Source organism: Mastomys coucha, unplaced genomic scaffold, assembly GCF_008632895.1.
Source record: "Mastomys coucha isolate ucsf_1 unplaced genomic scaffold, UCSF_Mcou_1 pScaffold16, whole genome shotgun sequence".
Lineage (NCBI taxonomy): Eukaryota > Metazoa > Chordata > Mammalia > Rodentia > Muridae > Mastomys > Mastomys coucha.
Genome location: NW_022196898.1, coordinates 84,752,688 through 84,773,986, shown reverse-complemented (window position 1 = coordinate 84,773,986; position 21,299 = coordinate 84,752,688). Strand labels below are relative to the sequence as shown.

Here is a 21,299-nt window from a genome sequence, read left to right as displayed (position 1 = left end):
ATCTAAAATAAAAAAAAAAAAAAGAAAAGAACGATTAGTGAAATTTTGTAAGGTTCCAATTGGTTCTTCTATTCTATTATTCATATGCAGAGTTGTTGGGTAATTGCCAGTGACCCACTGTGAGGCAGAACTGAAAGGGTGGGGTGGAGCTGAAAGGGTGGGGTGGAGCTGAAAGGGTGGGGTGGAGCTTATTACAGATTTTAAAGACTAACAGCCTAGCAATGCAGATGTTTATAAACAACTCTAGAAGCTTTGAGACGTTTTTAAGAAAAAAGTAGATTGTAAGGTCACTCTCTGCAGTCTGGATCCATTTCCTAAGGAATAACTACACATGGTAGATGTTGTGCTCATGGGGATGTTGAGCTGAATTCATATGCACATGTAATAAGAAAACAGTGAAAGCATCCTACTTATGTAATTATCTAGCAATTGAATAATTATATAGTTGATAATAATTAAAAAATTTCTATTAAAAGTTGTAAGTCAATTATTCTAGTTGTAGAATTTAATAGAATGTAGCCACTCTATTACAAGAGTGTTAACACATGAGTGAAAGTAGTTACCAGTTATGAAGATATACAGTTTAGTGTGGAAACAGTGCTTTCTCTCAACATTGCTGAGAGGCCACACAATAGTCAACAGGTAGAGTGAAGAGGTGCTTTTTCCCTTTGCTTTCCTAACTTTGCATAGCATGTCTTTCCTATCTTAGCACCATGTACTATGAAGTACATGATTTATATGGACAAACTATTGAACAGAAACTTTTCAGCCATCCTGCCCATATGCAAAAATGATGTACTTTGTATGACTTAGATAAGTTGGACAACTTCATAGCCTCTCTTCTTAGCTTCCGTTTATATAATGGGAGTAATTTGAGCAACTACTTTATATGTTGTACTTTAATGAGTTAATGTATATACAAAACACAGCAGAGACTCTGTGATACAATAAGCAATGTCTGTTTGCTATTTAGTGTTGTTTAAAATAATGGTATCAGTTTCCTGTGAGTGTACCAAGTTAGAAGGAAAAAAAAAACTACTTTAGCTTGCTACCTTGGAGGTCTCAGTCCTTGATCAGATAGTCCTGTTGCTTTGACTTTGTGGCTGGACATCACATCACGGTGGAAGCACATGGAGTGAGATCTGCTCTCCTCATGGCAAAGATCAGGAAGAGTCTGGAGTCCCATAATTCCCTTCAAGGGCACACCCTTATGACCCAAGATTTCCCAACAGACCCACCTCTTTGTCCTTTTTCCTGTAAGAGTCATCATGACCCAGTATGGCCTCAGGCTTGAGTTCTGATTATTTTTGAAAATATGTATTTACTTCTCCTTTCTTAGAAATTAGAATTTATGTCTGTTGATTATTTGATGTAACAAACTGACATTGATTGACTTGGAAATGTTAACTCAAATTTATCATAGGCACAAGTCTGAGTTGGCCAGAAAGTACTTCTTTTCACATATTACTGCTTTTCAGATACTGATCTCTTGCTTAAGGTTTTTAAGAATGTTTAAATTTATAACTGATATTCATCCAAAAATTTCTTTTTTAAATTTCAAAGTTGCTTTTAACTTAACTCTTTTACCTTTTGGTAACTCACTGAGTTCAATCAAGTTTGCTTACATGAGTAGGAGTTGGGGGTTATTTCCTGGGTCCTGGACAAAGTACCGTAGCTAACCCAGTGAAGAAAATTCTATTTTCTCTCCTGACATCTGCTACCTGCCAATGTTCCTTCAGATAGAGCTGAGACGCCATGTACTCTTTTCCCATCCGTGCAGTAATCGTGATGGTCTCATTCTCACGTACGTTTTTTGAAGGTAATTAGAGCTGCTGTGAGTTCATGTGTGCAAAAGCCCTACCATATCCAGAAGGTAGCGTTTCACAGCAGTCCATCCCATCCTCTAGCTCTTACAGTTCTTTATATCCTTTCTTCTTTATGTTCTCCGAGACTTGGAGGGACCCATCTGATGTACTGTTTAGGATCAAGTACTCAATAGTCACGTATTCTCATCATTTTGACCTGGTATGAGTATCCGTATTCACTATTGACCACTATGTACAGGTTTCCTGACCAAGACTGAGAGCAGTCTTGGCTATAAACATGAATACTTAGAAGGCAGTTTGCACCATGTTCATTGAGCAAAAAAACACCGACAGTTTCCTCCAGGTTTCATGACCTTGCATGTCACAGGCTTCTGATATGGTTTTCTGTACCAGACATGAATTTGTTATTGTAGAGCAAAATCAATCAGGAAGCAGTTGGTTACCCTCACGCCACTCTTGCTCTAGCGAGCACATCTTGCCTGATAGATTGATGTTCTAGCTCACGTGGTTCACAGTTTAGTAAGATCACTGGTGACTTCTCTCCTCCAGCAACCTACATAGCATCCTACATTACAGTGAATCCTGGGGAGAAAGGAAGATGGGAAGTGTGGGGAGAAGCTTCTAACTCAGTTCCAGCTTGAATTTTCTGCTTGCAACCAAAGTGCATAGTGTCTTAAATCAACATGTGTAGTATCTTAACATACAGTTCTGGTGGGCAACCAAGAGCAGCGGTAATGGAAACGACAGAAGGGAGGCATCCCAAACCTTGGCCTGGGACTAACTTTGGGTTTGCTGCAATTTCCTATCTAGACTATGATCATTCTTAAAACCAGTTGAACCAGTTAAGAACAAAGACAGATTTGCTGTAAAATCTGGAAGAGTTTCTGTACACTTAGATTTAATTTTCCTTAAATGCTTAGTAGAGCTCAATAGTGAAACAATCTATACTTGGTCTCTTTGCAGAACATTTTGAATTGTTGACTTGATATTAAAATATATAAGTTAAAATATATATTTAACTTATATTAAAATAATTTGTCATTACTTATTTACATTTTCTGTGTCTGTTCTGATAAGATAATTAGAGAACTTATGTTTACAAATATTAAAATGTGTTCATAAGACTCGTAATAATACCCATTTTCATGACCTAATGCTGCACCCATGTCCACACTGAGCCTATCATATATTTGCTTTCTATTTTGTTAACATCTTTATTCCAGCCTTTCCTTCTATGATCTGGGTGATTATCATCATCTGTTCCAACTATTATACTTTACCAGAGGTGACAGAAGCCTGTTTATTTTCCTTTCAAGATTTAAAACATTATTTATTTATTTAATGACCTCTGCATAACCAGGTTTCCATTCCAAGAAAGTTCTGAATTTAGTGAGATGAGTAGAAATCCCTTGCTCCTCTCTTCAGAGAGCCCTTAGGCAAGTCAAAACCTGTGAACAGGGTGTGTTCTGCTGTTGCTGGCAATTGGGGCTGATAGTGGAAATAAAGGCTTTCTAGAAAACCACTGAGCTAGACTGGGTGAGAGAGGGTCAAAACACCAGAAACTTCTCCTATGTGCACACTGCCTCTGATGGACTGGACATTCCCGTGTGTACTGAAAACTATGCTTTGGTTTTCCGGAGTTCTGACAATGTGATTCTGACATTTTACCTGTTTTTCAGTCTGTCTTTCATTGGAGTTCTTTTTTCTTTTTTTTTTTAATCTATGGGTGATGAATTTCTGAATCTTTCAAGTAAGACCATTCATTTATTCATTTTTCTCTATGTAGTATTTTATTTTCATGTCATACAGTTTTGATGTGTTTTCAGCTTATCCAAGGAGATGAATCTGAGTAGAATGAGGTGTGGCTGTAGCAGTGTTGTGTGTGTTTGATAGATGCTCCTGGACCAAAGGGCTTACACTCTAGATTGGCACTAAGCCTTAGATTCAGGTCATTTCAGTTCTGTCTTCAGTGATGGTGTTGCTTCACTGAAGGTTTTAACATCATGGAAGCAGTATCTAACTGACCTGGGAGATGAATCTGACCCTCTTTGCTCAACTGGAATAGTGTTTAAGGTCATCTTCAAAACTCAGCAGTGGGCCACTTGAGAGTCCTATAGAAATGTTATCACAGATCACATATACATAGATCAGCTTTCTTCCCTTTCCTCCCATATTTATTGATGTCACCAGGACACTGAAAATTCCAGCAGAGTAAATTCCATGTTAGTCTTTTCTTGGAATTAAAGCTACAAAAGAAGGATTTCTGGAAGCACTCATATTCAGCCCCCAAACTGAAGAAAGCATATACTAAAATATATGCCGTAAGTGTTAGCAACTCATAAGGCTTAGGGGTAAATGTGTGAGGATGTAACAGTGTGCCCATGAGTGTTGATGAGGAGGAAGGGAGGATGTAGAAAAACACATTTTAGCTAGACCACAGAGGATCTTATATCTATCTTCCTTGGGGATGTTTTGGACCTTAGATACCAATAGAAATGCTTTATCTATAGATGCTAGTAATATTGGAAAAGAGACAGTGAAACCTCTTTACCAGATAGAATTTGAGATGTAAAGGTTGGCAGGGTAGAGTGGTGCATATCTGTCATCCCAACACTTGGAGAAGAGAGGCAGGAGGTTCAGGAGTATGAGCCAGCTTGCTCTACATGGAGCCTTGTTTCCATCTCCTTTAATAAGTAGGGTGTGTTTTATAGAAATAATGAAGTAGTAAAGCAATAGTAACAAAGACAATGCTATTTATTACTTGATGTTCCATAACATGTAGCCATGTTTGTCTACAAAAGCAGTCAATGAGATGAGAGGTTTGCAATTCACCCAGTTCCTCAGAAGAAGACTATTTTTCTGTGTACTCACCCAGTAAGATTCTGGATGGTGTTTTTACTCTGGGGGAACCACACAGCCTTCTCCTCTATGGCTTGCAGGCAAATGGTACCCAAAGGGGGAGCTCTGTATATTGTCAATCCTCAGATATGCAGCCAGATCACTGCTGTGCATTTATTAAAGGCATAAATCTGAACTTGTACTGAATAGGTACAAGGGAGATTTGATTTGTGTATTGTATAACAAGGGAGTCACTCTCGTGTCCAAAGGCAGCCTTCTTGCTGTCTCATTAAGTGATCAGCACCGCAGTGATATTTTCCAGTACATGACATTGGTGGCTGCTCTGTCCCTTATCCTTTAAACGAGGTAGAGACTCACAGCCAAATCCAAGCCAATACTCTGTAAGTTGTGAATAATTCATTAGAAATGAAAAATTCTGAATTGATTATTATAAAGGCTGCAACTAAAAATTAAGCTCTCTAGCCATAAATTCATTCTCCACAAATATTAATACTATTAAGGTAGACATGGATGGCAAGAGAATTAAAGAGAGGAAGGAAGGAAAGTGAACCTATGTATATGTGCTTTTGTGAGGAGAAAGACAACGATGCTTTCCCAGAGATCTGAACAAACACTTCAGAGGTCGCACCAGCAGAAATATCAGGCAGAAACTTCATTGTGATCATATCTGTGATCAAAATATCCAACTCATGTGGCAGAAGACAACTTTTCAAAAGCAACATTGGCACTCATATGTGACCAACTCGATCCTACCCACTACAGAACACTCAGTAACAAGGGTATTTGTATATGGGAGGTAATGAAAAGGACAGAGAGGGAGAGTGCTGTTGTGTGGTCAAGGTATGACTCAGTTTCTCCTGCCAATCTGAAAACTCTATTTAATAGTTCAACACAAGAAATGCCATGTCTTATGGGTACAATAACCCTGTTTAATGAAGACCAATATATGCACCCATTGACACTGGAGGAAGATAGAAAATGGATTCTGTCTGGGAAGGTTCTTCCTAGAGTCTTCTGTATACCTCAGGAATTTTGGTTGGTAATTAGCTCTCTCTAATACAAGAGCTATCGTGGTCATCAGGAATTAGCAACAGACAGTCCCATCTTCTAATCCTGCATACACCTTGAATACCTTTCTAATAATTTCTCCATTGGATTCTTCATTGGTCATGTAGATCTGTATTCAATCTTCTGAATCAGTTTTTTTCTGTCATTCTCACTATACAATGTAACATTCATAGCTAGGCACTTATTAATCACCCAGTATATCTTTATTCTTGTTGAACTTTCATAATAATTAAACTTTTGTTTTAATTAGTTCTAATTTGCATTTGTCTTGCACTTGAGAGATTGTTGTGTTAAAGAACAGTCTAATAGTAGGTGTATAACCAGCACCCATCTTGTTGATCTTAATACTCTCTGTGTTCTCAGGGCTCTCCACTGCATTCCTCACTGCAAACTTTTTTGACACAGTATTAAAGGTATTTTGGACTCTCCTTGGCCTGCCTTTGTATGACCTGAAATATTCAGCCAACCATTTATAGGTGTTATTATCGTCATACTAACTGCAGTCTCTCAGACCCATATTTTCTGTTTGGTCAGTTCTTATTCTAATTCTGTACAGTTATATTGTTACTGTAGTTTGGATCCCAACTGCCTACATGTAAGAGAATTGGTTGGCAGCTTCTGGTATTACTGGGTGGTGGTGGAGCCTGTAGGAGGAGATGAAGTCCAGTACAAGGAAGTTACATCACAGGGGAGGACCATTGAGGGACTACTGGGACCCAGGCCCTTTGTCCTCTTTTGTTGCTGTCCAGCTGTCATGAATCAAACATATTTCATGTGCAACATGTTCCCCATCACCTTACCACACCCACAAAAGTAACTGGGCCAACTGATCATGGACCAAGAGCTCTAAACTCATTAGCCCAAAGAAGCCTTTCTTCCTTTAAATTGATTTATCTCAGGTATTTTGTCACAGAGATGGAAAACAGACTAATAAAATTATCTATGTAGGACAAAATAAGTTCCCCCGGACACAGGCTAGTTCAAGATAGTCTGGTTGTTGTTTCGATGGACAGCTAAATACATTCAGAGGCACCTTAACTTTTTTGAGCTCAGTCTTGTTTGTGAGCCCTTCTATTTGCTTTTTAGCCTTTGCTGAAATTATCTTATTTCTTAGTCCCTAAAGTATAAATTATCAACTACCTGGATCTTATTCCATGAGCTGCATAGTTAAAAATTTGCACAGTTCTTATGTTTGGCAAAATTCTACTGTGAAAGATAATAATGCATTCAGAATAAACAGGATTGGCTTTGGGAATGAATCCAAGTTTGGATCTTTGGCAGGGTTAGACTTCTACTGGAAATACAATTAGCCAAAACCCTGGCTCAAAATCTTTTGAAAGATAAAGCTGCAGGGATTATCCTAATGTATTCAAGGTGGCCATGTACTTTGAGTACAGCTAATAATAAGCTCCCTGGAAACAATGAGGAGAGCTTTGGCAGATTATCAAAGCTCAACAAAATCAACTTCAGATATGCCCAAGACTACCATTTCCAAAATAGACCGGTGATTTCACGTTTACCAGTTCACTTGGAATGCTATCTTTGGGAGTGTGGGAGGTATTTTTCATTATCATGAAGAAGGGGCAGTAAGTTGAGCCTCCCACATTCAGTGTGTTTCCTCGTGTTCTATCATAATGCCTGATTTCATAGTTCCATCTTGCAAAGAAAGAAGCTACCCAGAAGCTGAGATGACAGTCATTTTCAGAGGAATTTGCAGCATAGTTTGGCTGAGATCTCTGAAAGCCCTTTCTCCTATATCATTGTCTGTTTGCCCCCACCCTCTCTCCTTTTGAGATGGGGTCCCTGTCAGCTTCCTACAGTCCTGCACACTAGATTAGAGGTTTGAGCCACTGTTGGTATTTCTGTAGTTTGGAGGAGTGTTTAAGTAGCATTTACAGCTCATCAGTGGGAGTGGGACAGAGGCCCCACTTATCAAACTCAACCTTTACAGATCTGAGAGCAGAGTTCTGCAGAATAGTCTGGGCTCAAAAGTGAGTGAAGACCCTACCGTGAGCTTCCAAAAGATAGAAAATGGATGGAAATCATCCATATCCTAAAAATTTCTTTACTAAGCCAGCCACAGCCAACATTCATAGAAAACACTTGATTTTTACAATTGAATGAATAAAAACCCCTTTCTTTTCAGGAATTATGCAACTTTGGTCAATTTTCCAAAAGGTCATTTTAGAAGCACTTGTGATACATTTTCAAGAGATGCCTTCTCTCTCTTCTCAATGGCTGTGTTTTCTTCCCTAAGAATCTAGCTCAGTCTTGCCTGGGGTGGGCAACATGTACAGGATCTATCATGAATCAACAGTTCCTTGCAAGAGTGGATTGTTGTCTATCAAATATTGAGGCAGAGAAAAGGTTGAGGAATACAGCTCCATGTCTTTGAGGCATACTTCTTAGCTGTGTCTTGAAATCTTTGGGGTGTTAGTAACGAAAACCTGTAGGCAATGTTCATTATGTTTTGTTTTGTTTTGTTTTTATTTTGTTTTTGTTCTTGTTTTTGTTTTTGTAAGCTATGGAAATCAAGGAAGCTGCTGCAGTTTCGGGCTGAGTCCTCAAGTCTTATCTTTCTGTGAAAATTATATCTACTCATAACAGTACTGTAATGTTCACAAGTTTTTGGGCAGGAGTGATGAAGAGCTATATACATGTTCACTGTTGAACGGAAACAAACAAACAAATATCTACTTAACTAAGCTTGGCCATTTGATAGGCAAAACACTTCAAAATGTGAGTTCTAAAAAGGAAAAATAATTAGAAGATATTATCATGTAAAGGTTTGGAAGCCACTCTGGGTTGCAAATGAGAGATACTGAGCCAGGGAAGGAATATCTGATTTTATTTTTTTAATCAGTGGTTTCTTCTTAACAGGTGTATAACTGCACACACACATACATGCTACTTTCAAATAGAATGAAAAAAGAACAACAGATACATCAAGAGGATTTCACTCACTAATAGTCATCCTTTAGAATTATGTGTCTTATTTACCCGGAGTAAATCTACACTCTGCTCTTCCTGGGATGGCTGATGTAGGTGGAGAGATGGTAGGAGGCTCAACCTTAGCAAGTCACTTCATAATTTTAGTATCATAAACCAGTTCTTGCTCTTACATAAGACAATGAATATTTATTCTAAAAAGTGTATCTGAAAATCCAAATTTCATTAATATAACTTGCACATTTTTTTGTATAACACCTTATATATTAAAATTTGAATGCCATTTTCTCTTTTTCTTTGATGGAATTTGCAAGAATTCCTCCAGAAAATCATTGCTAGGAAAGTTGTTTTGAAGGTATGAAAATCACGGAGGACTTGGAATAAGATTATTTGTCTTTTTCTCTGTCTTCCTCCTAACTCCATTTAAGAATGGATGAGAAGTGTGCACAGCACAATCCAAGCACATGGGTGACAGAGGCAAGAGGACCAGGAACTCAAGATCAGATTTGACTACATGACAACTTTGAGGCCAGACTGGGCTACATGAGACACAAGTTTGAGGCCAGCCTGGGCTACATAAGATCCTGCTTCAAAAACTGACACAAAATTAGATGATAAAACAGAGAACAGAGCTTTCTGAAGTGACAATGAGGCCACAGCCATACAAGGGTGACATGAGTTCCAGATGGACAATTTCCTGTTTCTGTCATGATGCTCAAAATCCCTGTCAGGAGGCAATGGAAGTTGACCTTCCATTGATAGAAAAGAAAATATCATCTAATTCAGAAACTACAAAGTGTTCTAGAATAATTCTGCTTTTAAAAATGAGTCAGTACATTTTTTTACATGTGGACAAAATATATTATTTTGATATGTGTATACATATAATATTTATGTTTATTTTGAAGAATTTTTTATTAGATGTTTTCTTTATTTACAATATCTTTTTTCCCAAGTTCCCCTCCAAAAAAAGAGAAAATAATAAAATAAAATAAAAACACCAAAAACTATAAAACTCCAACCAAAGAGTATACATGGAGGGACTCATGGCTCCAGCAACATGCGTATAGCAGAGGATCGTCAAGCCGGTCATCAATGGGAGGAGAGGACCTTGGCCCTGTGAAGGTTCTATGCTCCAATGTAGGGGAATGCCAGGGCCAGTAAACATTTTTTTGTTTTGATTCCTGGTCATCCTTTTAAAAGTGAACCTGACAGGTGTGGTTTGATACTTAGTTAGACTACTATAATAAACAAGAAAAAGGGTTTCCTTCTCTACATAACAAATGAGCTTTATAATAGAATTTACTTTTTTGTACAGGGGGAAGATCTTAAAATTTTCAACACACAATAACTATGTTTGGTAGACAAAATATATAATTCGTTACATGTGATTCTGTTGTATATTAACCATTTTTGTTCTGCTTTGTATAGTAAAGTATTATTTTCTACTGTAGAACACCCAACCAAACAAGATCAAACAGGTGACAGGGTATAGCTGACCAACTCGCCATAGTTACTGTCCACTGGTTTCTCAAGCCCATACATTTTTCGGTTGACTGAGCCATTTATGGGGCATCTGCAAACTGAGATTATTTAAGCTGACAAGACAAAAGGGACTGTGCTCTACAGTGGCGTCCGTCTGCAGCTTTCGGAATGGTTCACCCTGCAGTCAGCATTCGGGGTCCTCTTCTCCGTGGATCTGGGTCCCGGCACACCTGCTGTCCAGCCCTGCTTGGTTGTACCCACGGACTGCTTAGCGCCCTGCCTCCTGTTCTAACAAGCGAGGCTTCATTTTTCTTATTGCTGTAATTCTAGAAACTGAACTATAACGAGAGAATGGCTGCCTCTTACCAAAGCTTCTAGCAACTACAGAGTCACCATGGCAACACATTTTGCGGGATTAAAGCATTTTGTAGTAGGAACTGATGAGGAGAGTGTGATGCGTGCGGACAACTGCGATAGATTTTGACTAGAGCCAGAAAAATACCCGATGTTTCCCCGGAGTTATGGGAGTTGAGAAAAAGCCCACAGCTCAGAAAGGCTCCCCGCACAAAGCAAATCTGTGTAGGAGATGATTCCATGTTGTTCCTCAGCTCTCTGCAACCAGGAGTGAAACAGAAAGGTCTGTGTGTCCCTGGTTCACTTCCTTGTCCAGGAACCCACTTACTTTGTAATCTGTGTTTTATTTTCTTTCCTTTATCCTTGCTTAGATATTATTTTAGACTTCATTTTTCTCCAAGGCACAACTTAGGAAAGGGCACTGAGTGTTTTTGGACTGTGTATTCGGACTGTGTTTGGTTGGCATTTGTTCTAAACACAAGCTGGAACAAACTTAATTCTTGGACAACAGAGCAGGATGTGGCTGCTTCTTCAATGGTCATGCCTTTGGCAAGGGTCCTGAGCCTTGAAGTGATGTTCCAGCCAACTTTTGAGGTTTTGTTTTGTTTTTGTTTTTGTTTGTTTAATTCTGATGTCTTTCTCCTTCATCTACTGTCTTCTTGAAGACTGAGGCAGAGATAGTAAGTGGTAAAGCAAAAGTGTACAGAGAGTTCCTTCAAATTGGGAACAGTGTATAATAGTTTTGAGGAATCCTGGAGCTCTGGGGGGTTACATTTAGTGACATCATAGTGTGAAATTATCATGTTAGCATAGTGAAGATGGTAGTTATGCAGAAGCAGAATGAGAATGATCTTACTGATTACTAAAATAATCACGAGGTATGTATACCATCCTATTTTGGATTTCAGCACATACCCTCTGGCCAACTTAGATGTAGAACTTAATTGTAACTAAATGATTCTCCCAGGCCCATAAAGCCAATAATTCACAGAGATGTACCTTCTGGGGCTTCTCTTGGCCTCTGAGAAGGTTAAGAGCCAGAGGTCTGGAGACAGTGATGAGGATTTTAATTCTGATTCTGCCTCTCATTTGATGAGCAATTAATGGTCTTGTCTGCTCCAAGAGAGCACTAGAAAGGTTAATGAGTAATGTTTGGATGGGGTAGGAGTCCTTGTTTGACAAAAAGTCCTTATTAGTGTTTGAAAACAATAATAACAACAATAAAACCCACAAATAGAATAAGCAACATTTTCTATTTATCTGCAAAGAATAGATGGTAACAAGATTTCTTACTTGAGTCAATCAGAGCCAGAGTCTTACAGCATTGAAATGTATTAAGGGCACACTTTTTGTTAGTGATTGTTTTAAAAGTATTTACTTTGTTTTTAATTATATGTATGTATGTGTTTCAGAATATAGGTATATGAGTCCAGTTACTATGGAGGACAGAAGAGGGCATTAGATTCCCGAGAGCTGGCATTACCAGTAGTTAGGAACTCGACTCAGGTCCTCTGGAAGAGTACTCTGTGCTCCTAACCAACGAGCCATCTCTCTACACTCCATGGTTATGATTTTATGGCTGCTGTGTTATCTTCTTATGTACAGAGGAAATATAATAACATAGGTTAATGAACATTAACACACACACACACACCTATAAACAGATAGCATGGATAATGGATGAAATGTTTCAAGGTCTTTAGGACAAGTTTTTAGAAGTTACATATTACTACCACTGGTTAAATAATAATTTCAACTAAATCTAGGCAACATTTCTTGTCACAGAGATCTATCTTGCTCACCCATTGTACCATCTGAGGAGTCTGACAGTAGGCTGAAAAAATATTAGATCCAACACTGACCAAAGTAGAAAGTTTAAGAATTTTTCTTAAGCATTGGACCCCAGGCTTCTAAGACTGCCAAGTTCCAGCAGAGCTCCTGTAGTACACAGGACACAGCACCTGTGCATGTAAGGGGGACAGGGAAATATTCTAAATTCTTACTAAAAAAAAAAAAAAATACCCAGAGGAAATTCCTACAGCCTACAGATAGATAACTTTGCAAATAACACAGCTCTGCTCAAACTGCTGCTGTGAACGCACCAGCCTACCACTGCTGTGGTGAGGGAAGACAAGGCTCATAGCCTCCCTTTGCTGCTCCTAGGCTTTGGTGCATCTGGTTTCTGATACAGGGTCTTACAGCTCAGGGTGGCCTGGAATTCATCATCCTTCTACTTCAGTTCTGAGTGCAGGGAGGAAGGGATGCAGCAGTGCCTGGCTTGCTCTGGATGACTCTCTTTCTCCAGTTAGAGTTCTCCCTCCTTTCAGTTGTTTCTACACATTTCTCTTTTGTGGATACTGTTGCTTTTTAACCTCTTGGTCAATTTCTCTTCCTTTTGTCTTAGTGTAGATAAGCATTGTTTTTCAAGGAGGGCCTCTGGATGCCCCAGATAGTACTAGATTTTTTTCTGAGATTTACTTGGGGTATGACATATTTTCTTCCTATGTAGTAACCATCTTGTACTTGTACAGTACTTTTTTTTTTTACTTTATTTTTATTAACAATGTGTATGAAGATTGTGAAATATATAAAGGATCAATGGACCTTTCTATCATAGTCTCAGTTCTTACCATATACCTGTGTGTTAAATATCACTCATATTAATATCACTCACATATTACTATACAAATATCACTCATATTAATTCCTTGGAAGACAAACTTATTTCTCCTACCCAGGAAGAAAGCCTGTTGATGAAATTAAGACATCATGCTACCTCTAATCATTCAATAGCCTTATTTTATAAAAAAAAGTCTCAGTCTTGTTTAGATATATTTTGAACATATACCACTTCTGCATACATATAAGAGGATAGTTTATTCCTAAGATTTCATCGCATTCAGTTTGACTCTTGGATTAGTTTTTTTTAACTTATTTTTTTATTGGATATTTTCTTTATTTACATTTCAAATGTTATCCCTGTTCCCAGTTTTACTCCCTCCTGGAATCCCTCTATCCCATCCTCCCTCCCCCTGAGGTGTTCCTCCACTCACCCACCCACTCCCACCTCCCACCCTTGATTTCCCTACACTGGGGTATCTATTGATCATTCATAGAACCAAGGACCTCTCCTCCCATTGATGCCTGACAAGGCCATCATCTGAAACACATGTAGCTGGAGCCATGTGTACTCTTTGGTTGGTTGATGGCTTAGTCCCTGGAGCTCTGGAGGATCTGGTTGGTTGATATTGTTGGTCTTCCTATGGAGTTGCAAATTCCTTCAACTCCTTCAGTTCTTTTTCTAACTCCTCTATTGGAGACCCCACACTCAGTCCAGTGGTTGGCTGTGAGCATCCGCATCTAATTTGTAAAGCTCTGGCAGGTCCTCTCAGGAGACAGCTATATCAGACTCCTGCTAGCATACACTTCTTGACATCCACAAGAGTGTCTGGGTTTGGTAACTGCATATGGGATAAATCCTCAGGTAGGACAGTGTCTGGGTAGCCTTTCCTTCAGTCTCTGCTCTACACACACACATTCTCTCTCTCTCTCTCTCTCTCTCTCTCTCTCTCTCTCTCTCTCTCTCTCTCTCTCTCTCTCTCTCTCCCCCCTCTCTCTCTTTCTGCTCCTCTGAGTATTTTGTTTTCCTTCTAAGAAGGACCGAAGCACCCACACTTTGATCTTCCTTCTTCTTGAGCTTCATGTGGTCTGTGAATTGTATCTTGAGTATTTGGAGTTTTTGGAGTAATATCCACTTATCAGTGAGTGCATACCATGTGTGTTCTTTCGTGATTGGGTTACCTTACTCAGGATGATATTTTCTAGTTCCACCCATTTGCCTAAGAATTTCATGAATTCATTGTTTTTAATAGCTGAGTAGTATTCCATTGTGTAAATGTATCATATTTTCTGTATCCATTCCTCTGTTGAGGGACATCTGGGTTGTTTTCAGCTTCTGGCTATTATACATAAGGCTTCTATGAACACAGTGGAGCATGTGTCCTTGTTATAAGTTGGGGCATCTTTTGGGTATATGCCCAGGAGTGGTATAGCTGGGTCCTCTGGTAGTACTATGCCCAATTTTCTGAGTAACCACCAAAGTGATTTCCAGAGTGGTTGTACCAGCTTGCAATCCCACCAGCAATGGAGGAGTGTTTCTTTTTCACCACATCCTCTCCAGCATCTATTGTCACCTGAGTTTTTGATTTTAGTCATTCTGATTGGTGTCAGATGGAATCTCAGGGTTGTTTTGATTTGCATTTCCCTGATGACTAAGTATGTTAAACATTTCTTTAGGTGCTTCTCAGCCATTCGGTATTCCTCAGTTGAGAATTCTTTGTTTAGCTCTGTACCCCATTTTTAAATAGAGTTATTTAGTTCTTTGGAGTCTAACTTCTTGAGTTCTTTGTATGTATTGGATATTTAGCCTCTATCAGATGAAGGATTGGTAAAGATAATTTCCCAATCTGTTGGTTGCCATTTTGTTCTATTGATAGTGTCCCTTGCCTTACAGAAGCTTTGTAATTTTATGAGGTCTCATTTGTTGATTCTTGATCTTAGAGCATAAGCTATTGGTGTTTTGTTCAGGAAAATTTCCCCTGTGCCCAAGTGCTCAAGGCTCTTTTCCATTTTCTTCTCTGTAAGTTTCAGTGTATCTGGTTTTATGTAGAGGTCCCTGATCCACTTGAACTTGACTTTGTACAGGAGATAAGAATGGATTGATTTGCATTTTTCTCCATGCTGACTGCCAGTTGAACCAGCACCATTTGCTAAAAATGCTGTCTTTTTTTCCACTGGATGGGTTTAGCCTGTTTGTCAAAGATCAAGTGACCATAGGTATGTGGGTTCATTTCTGGGTCTTCAATTCTATTCCATTGATCTACCTGTCTGTAACTATACCAATACCCTGCAGTTTTTATCACAATTGCTCTGTAGTACAGCTTGAGGTCAGGGATGGTAATTCCACTAGAAGTTCTTTTATTGTTGAGAATAGTTTTCGCTATACTTGGTTTTAATTTATAGCTTAGAGATTTTTTTTCTGTCATAAAACATCAAGTGTACAATCAACTCCAGTTGTTATACCATAGTTTTCTCTTTCCTTTTCTTTTCTACCCATCTATCATTCCTTTTTTCTTCCTTCCTTCCTTTTCTGTCTTATCTCCTTCCTTTCTTCTCCCCCTTTTTCTTCATTTCTTCTTTCTTTCCTTCTTTTCTTTTTATTAAAAAATTTTTATTGGTTATTTTATTTATTTATATTTCAAATGTTATCCCCATTCCTGCTTTCCCCTCCACAAACCCTCATCCTATCCCCTTCCTACCTGCTTTTATGAGGATGTTCCCCCACCCAACCCCCTCCTGTCTCACTGCCATGCCATTCCCTTACACTGGGGCATTGAGCCTTCACAAGACCAAGGACCTCCCCTCCCATTGATGCCAGAGAAGGCCATCCTCTGCTACATATGTATCTGGAGCCAAGGGTCCCTCCATATGTATACTTTAGTTAGTAGTTTAGTCCCTGGAAGCTCTGGGGGATCTCGTTGATTGATATGTTGTTCTTCCCATGGGGTTGCAAACCCCTTCAGCTCCTTTTCTTGTAAAGATAGTAAAAACATACTAGTATGAAGCTGTAAACAATGACCCACACTCAAATGAGGTGCTATTGACATTTAGTTGCTGGAAAAAGAAAGGTCAGTTTTCTTTAAAAGTAAGATAGATATCTGGTATATCAGTCAAACTCTATGTCTAGGAGAAGTTAGCCAACAAAGACAAACTGAATGAGAGAGAGAGAGAGAGAGAGAGAGAGAGAGAGAGAGAGAGAGAGAGAGAGAGAGAACAGAAAGTTCTTGGGTAGGGAAGTAGATGAAGATCTGGGAAGAGTTGGGGGAAGGGGAAGAATAGATCAAAATGCACTATATACAATTCTCAAATAATTAGTAAAACAACTCAAATAATCAATATAAACATTAGTAAAGTGAGGACTAGGGATACAGCCCAGTAGTAGAGTGCTTGCATAGCATGTGTAATGTACTAGTTTTTAATCCTGTATGTGTGTATCAGAGATAAAGAGAGGCAGAAAGACAGAAAAGGAAACAGAGACAGAGAGGTACAGTGAACAACACAGGGATTTGTACGCACATAGAAAAGACTATGAAGATACAGATATCAACCCACAAGTCAAGAGAAGAGTCTTTAAGTCTTAGAAGTTCAGCCCATCAACTTATAAGAAATTAACCTTCTGTTGGTTAAGCCATTGGTCTGTATTTTGTGATGGACTAAAGCTACCTGATGTTGCAGCAGAACGAACAAATATAGAGAATTTCAGGTGAAGGAGAGAGGTCTCAAATATTTTATAACTGGATTGGTCATTAGATAATATTGTTCACACAGTCCTAGAAAAGGAACTTCTCCAACCAGAGCATCCTTCCCTGAAGTGCTTAAGAAGGTGTGTGCCAAGGGCAGACCGCCAGTCTTTGCTCTCTGTGTTTCGGATCCATACCCCTAGAGGACCCTGGCTTTGCTGTCTGTGTTTCGGATCCATACCCCTGGAGGACCCTGGCTTTGCTCTCTGTGTTTCGGATCCATACCCCTAGAGGACCCTGGCTTTGCTCTCTGTGTTTTGGATCCATACCCCTGGAGGACCCTGGCTTTGCTCTCTGTGTTTTGGATCCATACCCCTGGAGGACCCTGGCCTGTAAAGCTGAGGATGAGACCCCTTTTCAGCCTGGATCACACCTGCCTTAGGCCCTGATACCTCTGGTAGCAGACAGCACATTGGGAAAAAGAGAGCATCAATCTCAGGACACTTAGGTTTTTAAATTTTCTTCTTTAGTAAATGTGGGCTTCAAATATTTCCCACAAAGTCATTTATTTTTATCAAAATATTTACATTTACTAGTCCACCATCAAGAACATTTTCTTTCCTAATTATAAATGAGAAACATGTCTACGTAACTGATATTTTTCATTTCTGGTTTTGTTTGTCTTCTTCCTATTTTATGATTACCCTTTGCTTTCTCAAAAAAGAATTCCATTCCTCTGCTGTATGTGGTACCTTGGGAATCTGAATTCTGGCTCTCATTCACTGCCCCTGCTTCTTAATTCTCCTGTGCTTTTTAAAAGGCCATAGGCATTTGAAGATCAATACCCTGATTTCTGTGATAAATCAGACTTATATGTGTGCTCTTTTCTTGAGACTTTATTATCATGTTCAATACCTGCACCGTGGTTTTGCTTCCTAGGAGCTGCAAACTCAGTCTGCTGTTTACTATTTTGTGGAGCTGATGATGGGATTGTCTTTGATCACACCGTCTATCCATGTGAGTCACTTGTTTGTTCAATATTCTACACATGCTGAAGGAGCAAATTAAAGTCCATGATATTGACTCCTCTCCTGGGCTTTAATGGGTTTAATCTAACTCTATACCACTGGGGTTCAATCTAAGACACCTACACAGAACCCCCAACTTCCCTAACAACATAGACCAATGAGTGCAGTAGAAGAAAAAAGTAGTCCCTGGGAAATTCTAGTCCAGGGGCTTTTAACAAGTCATATACTGAAGATCCATTTCTATATTCTGGGTGGTAGATACCAGAGGATTCTAGACTCTGTACGACTACAAAAAGAGGTATGTTGTCCAGAAGGCTGTGGGATTAGCAAGCTGCTGGCCTCACAGTCAACTCTGTGCAGCCACAGTGGCTGCTGAGTTGGTTCACATCTTCCTCCTGAACGGTGAACGCAGGGGGAAGAGAAAAAGCTGTTTGCTTCCCGTTGTCTCTGTGTCACGTACAGGCAGAGACACTGCCTGTTTCCATTTCATTGTTTTTCATCTAGTTTCAGGCAATTTTATATATTTGTACTCTCTTTTCCTGACTTCTGTTTAGGTAATATTTTTTAACTGTTTTTCTTTCTTATATATGAAATACCCATGGTGTCTAGAATGTTCTAGGTGCTCAGTTAATAATTTACTTAACAAATACATAGTTATTATAATTGTTGTATTAGTCAAGTATTAGGAATGTTGAATTGTGTTGGGTCTCTCCCGAATTGGGAGAACTTTCTGGAAAAAATAAGACATCCTTATTGTGATTAGCTTCCTTGGTTATATTTCTGTGACAAAAACCTAAATGACTTTATCTGGAAACTGTGCTGTTAATAAAATCATCATACATTGACTTATTCGTCTCATAAGCATTAAGATACTATTGCAGATGCTATGTCATGATAGGATCCTTGCTTGTCCTGTGGATAAAGAGATTTGGCAATGATAAAACACTAGAAAATGTGAGGTATTGCCAGTTATGTAAGAAGTATGAAATGAGATATTAAAATAACAAAGAGGATATGGTGAGAAACTTTAAAGAAAAAGATCAAGATTAAGAGTCACAGAGAACAGAGTTGGTAAGGCAGGGTTCAGGACAAGATATCGACATTCAGAGTCTGGGGTAGGAAAGGGAACTGCAGGTAGTTAACTTTGTTCACTGGAGAAAGGGCTGGAGCTATGGCTCAGTTGGTAAAGTGCTTGCTTTACAAGGGTGAGCTCCTCTGTTAGGATCTTTAGTATTCAAATAAAAACCTGGTCACAGTGGTGCTGTAATCCCATTGCTGGGAAGAATGAAATAGGAGAGAGGATCCCTGAGGCTGGCCAGCCATGCTAGATGAGTTAATAAGCTTCAGGTTCAGTGAGAGACCTTGTCACACACACACACACACACGCACACACACACACACACACACACACACACACACACACACACGGAATATATTGGATAAGATATTAACCTCTGGTTTCTATACATATTTGCACACATATGTGCACTTGCATACACATGGGCACATACACGTGAATGCACACATACCCTATACATATACATACATATACAGCAATTGCTAAATAGGACAGGAGATAGCTAGCAGGGCTTTGGAAATGTAGTTACCTATATATTGCTGAGAATAACCTTGTCTTAGAATATGTGGATTGTGCTAGATTCAGAAGGACGACTGCTTATAAGGCAGAGTGATAATGAGCCAGAAAGTTATGATTGTGGGGCGGTGAGAAGAGTATGTGGGAAAGGTTATATAAGTGGATAATGCTTTCCGCAAGAAAATAGATTTTAAAGGAGAAAAATGTAGGATGAGGTTCTCTCTCTCTCTCTCTCTCTCTCCCTCTCCCTCTCCCTCTCCCTCTCCCTCTCCCTCTCCCTCTCCTCCCCTCTCTCTCTCCCCCTCTCTTTCCCTCTCTCTCTCTCTCTCTCCCCCTCTCTCTCTCTCTAATGCACTTAAGCTACATAAGCTAGAGTTGCAGCTTTGTTTCTGCCTTATTCAGTCAGTATTTGTTTGGTGTCTAATAAAGTCATAGCTTCAAACACCGGTTCAAATCCAAGGGATGAAAAGTGAAAAAATTTTAAAATTTAATTTAAAAAAACTAAGGTATAGACTATGATTTCTTAGGAATTCAAAGCAACAGTCAGTCAGCACATTAGAAAGCATTAATATGGCTTTTCAAGGTCCCTGACCTGATGTCAGAGCAGTGATATGCTGAAGAAGAGAACAGACTTAACAATGACTGTGAAGATAGGAACCTACTTAAACAGAGCTTTTGAGGGAGAAAGGCAAGGTGAATCTGAGGGCCACTGGCTATCTCCTTTAAAATAGAGCCAATGAAAAACCAAACATAAAAACAGCTAGCCAGATTCTTTGCCAAAATTTGACATGAGTTACTTCTAACTTGGTTTCCAATAGGATCCTTGATTTCCTCTGAAATCTCTTGAGAGAGGCCTCTACTATCCCCATTTCTCTTGGCACCAAAATTACCCACTGATCTACCACTCGTCACAGAGCATCCTTAGCTTACAACTCCAAACTCTTCCACATTCTGTCCTACAAACTAGTTTCTAAGGAAGACATAAATAAGCTTACCTCAGCAACAGCCCTTCTCCGTGGTACAAACTTTATATAATCGTTCATCCTTTCATTGCCATAACTGAATACCTGGCAGAAGTAATTCAAGGTAGAAAGGATTCATTTTGGTTCGTAGTTGGAAGAGACCCAGTTCATCATGACAAGAAAGATATGGTAGTAGGAACAAGAGGTGGTGGTGATACCAGTTCAATAACCAAGATTGATGAGTGCTGGCGCTCAGCTGACTTCCTCTTTCTTTTTGTATTCATCTGGGTCTCAGTCCATGGTATAGTGTCTCTTACATTCAGAGACTATCTTCTTCCTCAGTTAGATCTCTGTGGACATATCTTCACAGGCACCTCTAGAGATGAGCTTCTAAGGTAAATTCAAAGTTCAGTGTAGTAAGCAGTGAAGGCTGCCCATTAGGATTCCAGCGGTGCTTTCCTTGTGTTATTTTGTAGTTACTGTGGTGTTCTTAGTTCCACATTCTGTTGTTACGGTGTCTTCTAGTTATTCAAACCCCTGCTCAGCCTGAAGTGATAAATGGGTCTCATGAGGATGATTATTAACAGGTGGTACATACTGGTCTCTGAATACAGTGAAAATGGCTAAGGACATGATTAAGACTACAAAGCTCTTGTAATACAACAATGTGTTACCATCTCTAGACTGTAGGTGAAGACTTCCTGACATTGTGATAAACACTGGGAGGCCACCACTGCAAGGGACTCTCTTATGTAAGGGATGGAAAATTTCTTTTTAATTGCTTATTTGCTTTAAAATTAAACCTGAGGTGAATGCCAGTTATAATACCAATGAGGCAGATACCATATTACATTTTTTTTTGTTACTAGGCATAT

The 21,299-nt window shown here is 39.2% G+C and overlaps 1 long non-coding RNA gene across 1 annotated transcript in view; it reads right to left on the bottom strand.

The window, feature by feature from the left end:
- LOC116093833 overlaps positions 1 to 20,955 on the bottom strand; it is a 28,973-nt gene extending 8,018 nt beyond the window's left edge. Inside the window, exon 1 of the long non-coding RNA XR_004119850.1 lies at positions 20,458 to 20,955. This is a non-coding gene — a long non-coding RNA (uncharacterized LOC116093833). The remainder of the gene's footprint in view (positions 1 to 20,457) is intronic.
- Positions 20,956 to 21,299: the final 344 nt, after the last annotated feature.